This window comes from Pimephales promelas, chromosome 10 (assembly GCF_988280905.1).
Source record: "Pimephales promelas chromosome 10, fPimPro1.hap1.1, whole genome shotgun sequence".
Taxonomy (NCBI): domain Eukaryota; kingdom Metazoa; phylum Chordata; class Actinopteri; order Cypriniformes; family Leuciscidae; genus Pimephales; species Pimephales promelas.
In genome coordinates, this window is record NC_142778.1 from 23,812,805 (window position 1) to 23,821,700 (window position 8,896).

Here is an 8,896-nt window from a genome sequence, read left to right on the forward strand (position 1 = left end):
CTCCCAAATGATTCGTTCGATGATTCATTTTCCCAAACACCTCTTTTGAGTGACGCGAATCTGCGGCGATTGGTCAAATGACCCAGTCAGTTGTAATTGGTAAACCGTAGGCAGAGACGGTCGGCAAGGGAACGCCCAATACCAGCATTATAGCTTGTCAAGTGTTGAAAATTGTATTTAGTGTTTGAACAAACGTGTCAGAAAAAGTGCACTTTCCACACAGTCCCTTACTCGCGCCCTCCTTCACAACATATAACACAATCCGGCCATCATGAAAGATAAAGTAAAAAAAAAAAAAAAGAAGAAGAAGAAAAAGTGGAGATTGAAATTGAAAGTTGGTTAGTGCAATTTTTGTTATTTGAACATTTCTCATGAAACAAACATTGAATAAAAGAAAAGTGGAGCAAAAACTAAAAGGATGTTTTTGTGGAACTTGTGGAAGATAAAACTGGAAAACTATGACTGAACTTTGACAGCTTCACCAGTACATTTATTATAAAATGCATCAAAACAAGCTCTCTTCAACAGAGTGTCTCTACTAACCTTATTTAACAGTTCAATTCCCTCATTACCTCTCGGTTGGCCTACTCTGTGTAAAATTGTCATCTTGCCCTTGTCCCGTAATCAATATTAAGGCTAATGTGTTGACTTGTTCTCCTGAGCATCTCTCACTCTCCATAGAAGTCTATATTTCCCCTGGCACTCATTCACTTAAGATATTACACACTTGAGCGACAACCAGTGCACAACAGCAAGGTTTCTTCCACCATCCTGCACATGAGAATCCCTGTCCATTTATATTTATGGATTCACAAACATAAGAGCACTTTTTAAGCAGTCTGAGGAAAGTTTAATTCATTTTTGTAAGCCTCTTTCTGTGAGACAGGGAGGGAGGTTAAGTTATGGATGAGGGCAAGACTTCTGTGCCGAATTGATTCTGTTTTTACAATATGAGCACTAAGGAATGATGGTAGAGATAGGATATGTCACTGTGCTTTACTGCTGGGAGCCCAAGTCCTGGCATACAATGCATTTCTCACACTCCGGGCACTTTCCATCAATATGGTACAAAATCAGGACGGGTCCTTTTTTTTTTTTTCAACAACCTGACAGTGAGGAGATGGTGGCTTAGAACTGCAGAAAATGTGGAACCTTAAGTCAAACTCAGTGCTGTATTAGTTGATTCATTTTATGTAAGCTGTGTTCATTTTTTGAAATGTTACAAACCTGTTCCCAAAATGTAGGACTTTTTTTTGGGATGCACAAAATCATCTTAATGTCATTGAAATCATGCAAACATTACTTTAGTTCTAACAAGTAACCTTTCTGTAAAGACAACTTAGAACTCTGAAACCGGAATTAAATAATAATACAGTTTTTGCTCAAGACTAATTGAAATGAAATAGTAATAATACCAATAATATATTTTTTTTCAGCAGCATTTACATTTTATTCAAGTGCGACAACAATGATAGTGTAAAATAAATCAACTGCTGCAAATCTGTCCCTGTCTGTACTATAAACTATAAACCACTCCTTACTACTATCATACTACCAACATTGTATTAGTCATTTTTTATTTTTATTCTTATTTCCATCTTTCCTTCTATGTAACAATTTTCATTTTCAGCACTCTCCTAAAATAAAGGAGATTTAAAGAATAGTTATTATTATTATTATTTGCATTAGGCTATAAATGCAATTGGTCAAATCTGTGTCAACAAGCAAATGAATTGCATTCCCGCTTTAAAACGAGCATTCGTAAATATATCAATTAAAATTTGCACTCATACGGTCCCTTATAAGCAAACAACATCATGTCATAAAAAATAGGAAACCCAGCAACGGTAATTATAAGCTTCTCTTCCATTTTTTTCAGAACTAATGTTTTGGTAGGAATGAAAGTTTACATTGTATGTTTCTCCGGAATTTCTGCTTCTTTCAACTTTCTGATTAACGCTCAAAATTTCACCCAAAACGCAACACCGTTGGATTTGACGCTCCTTGCAGCTGAGAAAAGCCAGCTTCCATTGAAAATTAATGACTTCCGGCTGCTTTGGAAGCTCAAGTATAGGCCAACATTTCTACACAATGCTTTCATCACCTTGTTGAATCAATGCCACATAGAATTAAGGCATTTCTGACTGAAATAATCCTTTAGGTAAGTGTGTGTTCATATACAGTATATATATATATATATATATATATATATATTGCATGGATGTATGTATCTGTAGAATTGTGATTGCAATGTATGCAAACTTCAACAATATAATAATCTAGAATATTCTTGAATTGTAAAATCTTTTTTTCATGTCATTTGGTTCATTCAACAAACCAAATGAATTGACTCGGGAAAATAATCGTTCATTTGGGTTGAGATCTGGTGACTGTGGGAGCCATTTTAGTACAGTGAACACATTGTCATGTTCAAGAAACCAATAAATGATTCGAGCTTTGTGACATGGTGCATTATCCTGCAGGAAGTAGCTATCAGAGGATGGGTACATGGTGGCCATAAAGGGATGAACATGGTCAGAAACTGTGCTCAGGTAGGCCGTGGCATTTAAACGATGCTCAATTGACACTAAGGGGCCTAAAAGTGTGCCAAGAAAGCATCCCCCATGCCATTACACCACCACCAGCCTGCACAGTGGTAAGAAGGCATGATGGAGCCATGTTCTCATTCTGTTTACGCCAAATTCTGACTCTCCCATCTGAATGTCTCAACAGAAATCGAGACTTCAACAGTCTTCAACTGTCCAATTTTGGTGAGCTCTTGCAAATTCTAGCCTATTTTTTCCTATTTGTAGTGGAGATAAGTGGTACCCGTTGGGGTCTTCTGCTGTTGTAGCCTATCCGCCTGAAGGTTGTGCGTGTTGTGGCTTCACAAATGCTTTGCTGTAAAGAGTGATTATTTCATTCAAAGTTGCTCTTCTATCAGCTTGAATCAGTCGGCCCATTCTCCTCTGACCTCAAGTATCAACAAGGCATTTTAGCCCACAGGACTGCCACATACTGGATTTTTTTCTTCCCTTTTCATGCCATTCTTTGTAAACCCTAGAAATGGTTGTTCGTGAAAATCCCAGTAACTGAGCAGATTGTGAAATACTGTTGCACCAAATACTGGTTGGCACCAAGAACCATGCCACGCTCAAAATTGCTTAAATCACCTTTCTTTCCCATTCTGACATTCAGTTTCGGGTTCAGGAGATTGTGTTGACCAGGACCATGCCATGTGATTGGTTGATTAGATAATTGTATTTATGACAAATTGAACAGGCGTTCAATAATTCTTTAGGTGAGTGTATACAGCCTCTAAATCCAAATCTGTAAAATCAGTCATCTTTTCAAGCAGAAACTTTTCATTTTCATGCTTGTGTGCCCATCCAAATTAATTTTAGACCAAATCAAATAATTTGGTGTTATACCATTACAAGGCCGTTTTTCCTGTACACCATCAAATGTGCACAAGTTGTTTCACTCAGGGAATAGCCACCCACCTATTATATCTCAATAATATTATCTATTATTGTGTCTACTGCTGGTTTGTTACAGCAGTAAGATTTCATTTTCTACCCTGTTAGAGTCCTGTAGAGTTGGCATGAAGTGTTCATTTTACTTTCCCTTTCTTTTGGCATTGTCACTGATGCAGTATAGGAGATGGCCGGTCATTTAAGTGTGGCCTGAGCTTTCCTTCTAGTTATCTACCATTGCATTTTCATTTGCTGCATGGGCAACAGGTCACATTTATTTTCCCCATATGCTCAGCACTCACAGTTTCTTATAGCATCACTTCTGCCTGTCTTCCCGCCCATCATTACCTACCCTCTTATTTTTCACCAGTTATGGCCCCCATCAGCTAGCTCAGTGCACGTCTTGTTTCCTGTGATTGCAAGCACAAGTCTCCCTGCAGAGTCAGCTTACTGAAGTTTTCTCTCAAACAAGCTCTCCATCTTCCTTTTTTTCCCATTTTACCTCCCATGAATCTCTACCTCACCATCATTTTCTACCTGCTGCAGTCCCTTGATTAAGTAGCAACATAAGCACAATTGTACTGCAAGTGTGTATCTGCCACTTTTCCAACATTTTCTCTACAGACATTCACTCCACCTTAGAGCAGAACCAGTGACTACACCAAATGCTCTAACCTTCCCTATTTGTTTCCAATTTAGAAATAATTTAAATAATTTAATTACTGTGTTGCAATTATTTGTTTCTGTTCATGTCTGACAATGTCAACAGTTGACCTATCGGTAAGCTTCTCCCCTCGAACGCAGATGAGCCAATGGTAGTTGAGTATCATTTGCATGGGGATCGGAACTCGGACCACTTTAGGTTCTCACATCATGTACCGTAGGTCAAAAAGACATTGTCATCTGTAAATCGTGACGACCAAAACATGAGGCTTCTCCTGCTTGCATTTGGATCTTTAATAACCTCCCTTGCAAAGTAATCTTGTTACCCACCATATTTTTTTTTTATATATTTTATACATTCCTTCAATGGCATATTTAAGACGCACTTGAATGCTCCTCTACGAGAGGTGGCCCGTCTGCGTCAACAGTGTATCAAAAACATCATGGGACATGATCACACTGACTACAAACTCATTGTAAAACAGATAGCAACTGAGTTTGTTTGTCTGAGTTTGCAACAGTAACTAAGGGGGGTGGGGCTTACCGATTGGTCAATTGACTCAAAGGGTAGCATGGGTTTAAGGGCAATTATACAATTGTGGAAACAGTTATAACAGTTATGTGAAATTCTGTTTGGTGCATTAGCATCATCTGAAGTCTCTGTTGATTGTACATGGATTTATTTTTATTCATGCAATTCACATTAAATGAGTATTTAAGGTTATCAGGTTCTTTATTTAACTGGGAATATTTCACAATATTAATGTTTTTACCATATATATATATATATATATATTAGCTCAAATAAATGCAGTCTTGGTGAGTATAGGAGACATCTTTCAAAGACATATAAACACACACACATATTAAAATTAAAGTATATTACATTAAATATGATTAGATATGAGATGACTATTTATTCACTGTTTGTTGATAAATCATACTAAAAAAATATTTCCCCCCCCCTGTTTTTAAGTTCCTGAAAATTTCTGACTATGTAAACACTGAATGTTATATACCGTGTTATTATTATCTTGTAACATTAAAACTATAGTGACTTTGTGTGTGTGTAGGAATAGCCCCGTCTGTCCAGCCAAAATGAAATCAATTGAATCCAGAACTTGCAGTAACCGTTGTTCACCCCGGTGCTCATTTGATCTAGCCCAGTCTCATCCCCAAGGCGTCATATAGGTGACACTTTTGACATTGCGTCTTTATCCGACGCACATGGCACCCTTTAGTGTCAATATGAGACTCAGATATATATGGGCCAGAAGGCGCCTCCTAGTGGTCTAACCTTAACCCCAACACTACCCCAGACGTAAACCTACCCATAACCGAAGCGCGTTATATTGACGCTAAAGGATGCCATGTGCGTTGGATTTAGGCGCAATGTCAAAAGTGCCACCTATATGATGCCCTATGATGAGAATGTGGTGTTCGATCTTACACAGCTCTTTTTGTTCTTGAATAGAATACACTGCAATGCTTTACAACTTCTAGAACTGGAAGATCTGGAAGTGGGTCAGTACTCATAGATTCAAAAACTAGCCATAGTGAGAGGATTGGATGGGTTGCATTAGTAGTGTGTTGAAACTTGTACTTAAGAAACTTGTAGTAATGTCGTGATATTTCCGAAACACCACTTAAAGCGGTTGACCAATCACAACCCACTGGTCCAGCTGTCCAATCAGAGCACATGCCGCTTTTCAGGAGGGGCTGAAGATTTTTGAACTTTCAAGCATGAAAGCCTATTCAAGTAGACCCCAAAAAACAAAATCAAGACATTGAAGAAGGGTATACTATGGCCTCTTTAACTTCTATGTACAGGCACATGTTTTCAGATTAAAGAAAACTGAGTTGGATTACTGAGTGATGCAGTGGTGGTGGCAATGATAGACTGACTGAAAGTCTAAAAGTGTCTCATTTGGACAGCAATATTGACAAAGCAATTAAATGCTAATGATTAATGCCACAGCCCAACATGATCTTCTTACTCAATAGATCAAGTAAATGTGTCTAGCAAGCAATGACCATTCCCACATGCCCAAAGAACACATGTTTCTTTTGATTAACATCATTGAAAACATCTTGAGAAGACATGATAATATCAGATGTCAGAGAAGACAAACTAATATCAGATGTCCTTATATACATATGTGTCATTCCACTATTGAGCAAACAGGTCTGATCCGTTATTAGCCTTAAAATTTTGGAACTTTTAAGACCAAAATTACTGGTCTTAAAAATTCCAAAATTTAAGACCTTTGTACGAAGTTATTTGCGCTGGGTGCAAGATAGGGCCCCATATGTTACTTATGGTACTTATGCTTTTTAAATATGTCTAGATTTTGTTTTTATGGTCAGACCTGTAGCACTTTGAGGTTTTTCTTTTAAAATGTAAGGTGCTTTTACAAATAAAATTTATTATTATTATTACATATTGAGAATTGTTAAGAATGTGAATGTGTGAACAAATACAATGTAAGTCGGCAAATGTGTAAATGTAAATACATCTGAACTGAATTTTCAATTGGTGGTATTCTGATTAGTTAAGAAACATTTTGAATTGAATGCATCCAATATTATGAAATTGCAATGATTCAAGTAAACAAGTTTCACTTGTTTATATGCACAAGTTGCAGACAGTGAGTAAGAACACTTTTAGTGAGCTTTGCTAATGCATCTCAGCACTTAGCAAGGTGGGCCACCCATTCTGAGCCAGAGGGCCTGAACATGGCTCATTTTCAAAAGCAACTTAAGAAACATACAAATTGGACCCGTAACTCGGAAGGGGACAGACACTTTAGCAGTAAATTATGCATTAAAACTGCACAGGTGGCAAAAGGGACTCGTGCAAGCAGCTGGGAATTTACGCATCACCGTCAGCAAAGACTCTCCTCGCAGCCCTCGACCACAACCAACAGATGTTTCTCCATCTTAACATTTGTCTCCCAGCTTCGTCTTAAAGCGCAAGCAACCTCTGTATGCCTCCAGCAGCTTAATCAAACAGCAGTGATATTATGCTGAACAAAAGAGTTTGGGAATTGGTGCCTGGATCAGACCAGGCAGCTGTTCTGACTAATGATATGTCAACTTTACAGCTGTCAGTCAGGGAAATTACTCTGGATTTTGCTGCCTCTTTCAAAAAGACAATGAAGAACATGGGCCCTATTAACAATCTGAAACGCAAGTATCAAGCACGAAGCGCAAGTAACTTTGTGGGCGGGTCTTGGGCGTTGTTGTTATTTTAGCGGTGGGATAAATTACTCGTGCGCCTCATGCAAGTTTAATAGGGGTTGGTCTGAAATAGCTTCATTATTCATAGGTGTGATTTGGGCGTAACGTGACCGACAAACTAATATCAGATGTCCTTATATACATATGTGTCATTCCACTATTGAGCAAACAGGTCTGATCCGTTATTAGCCTTAAAATTTTGGAACTTTTAAGACCAAAATTACTGGTCTTAAAAATTCCAAAATTTAAGACCTTTGTACGAAGTTATTTGCGCTGGGTGCAAGATAGGGCCCCATATGTTACTTATGGTACTTATGCTTTTTAAATATGTCTAGATTTTGTTTTTATGGTCAGACCTGTAGCACTTTGAGGTTTTTCTTTTAAAATGTAAGGTGCTTTTACAAATAAAATTTATTATTATTATTACATATTGAGAATTGTTAAGAATGTGAATGTGTGAACAAATACAATGTAAGTCGGCAAATGTGTAAATGTAAATACATCTGAACTGAATTTTCAATTGGTGGTATTCTGATTAGTTAAGAAACATTTTGAATTGAATGCATCCAATATTATGAAATTGCAATGATTCAAGTAAACAAGTTTCACTTGTTTATATGCACAAGTTGCAGACAGTGAGTAAGAACACTTTTAGTGAGCTTTGCTAATGCATCTCAGCACTTAGCAAGGTGGGCCACCCATTCTGAGCCAGAGGGCCTGAACATGGCTCATTTTCAAAAGCAACTTAAGAAACATACAAATTGGACCCGTAACTCGGAAGGGGACAGACACTTTAGCAGTAAATTATGCATTAAAACTGCACAGGTGGCAAAAGGGACTCGTGCAAGCAGCTGGGAATTTACGCATCACCGTCAGCAAAGACTCTCCTCGCAGCCCTCGACCACAACCAACAGATGTTTCTCCATCTTAACATTTGTCTCCCAGCTTCGTCTTAAAGCGCAAGCAACCTCTGTATGCCTCCAGCAGCTTAATCAAACAGCAGTGATATTATGCTGAACAAAAGAGTTTGGGAATTGGTGCCTGGATCAGACCAGGCAGCTGTTCTGACTAATGATATGTCAACTTTACAGCTGTCAGTCAGGGAAATTACTCTGGATTTTGCTGCCTCTTTCAAAAAGACAATGAAGAACATGGGCCCTATTAACAATCTGAAACGCAAGTATCAAGCACGAAGCGCAAGTAACTTTGTGGGCGGGTCTTGGGCGTTGTTGTTATTTTAGCGGTGGGATAAATTACTCGTGCGCCTCATGCAAGTTTAATAGGGGTTGGTCTGAAATAGCTTCATTATTCATAGGTGTGATTTGGGCGTAACGTGACCGACAAACTAATATCAGATGTCCTTATATACATATGTGTCATTCCACTATTGAGCAAACAGGTCTGATCCGTTATTAGCCTTAAAATTTTGGAACTTTTAAGACCAAAATTACTGGTCTTAAAAATTCCAAAATTTAAGACCTTTGTACGAAGTTATTTGCGCCGGGTGCAAGATAGGG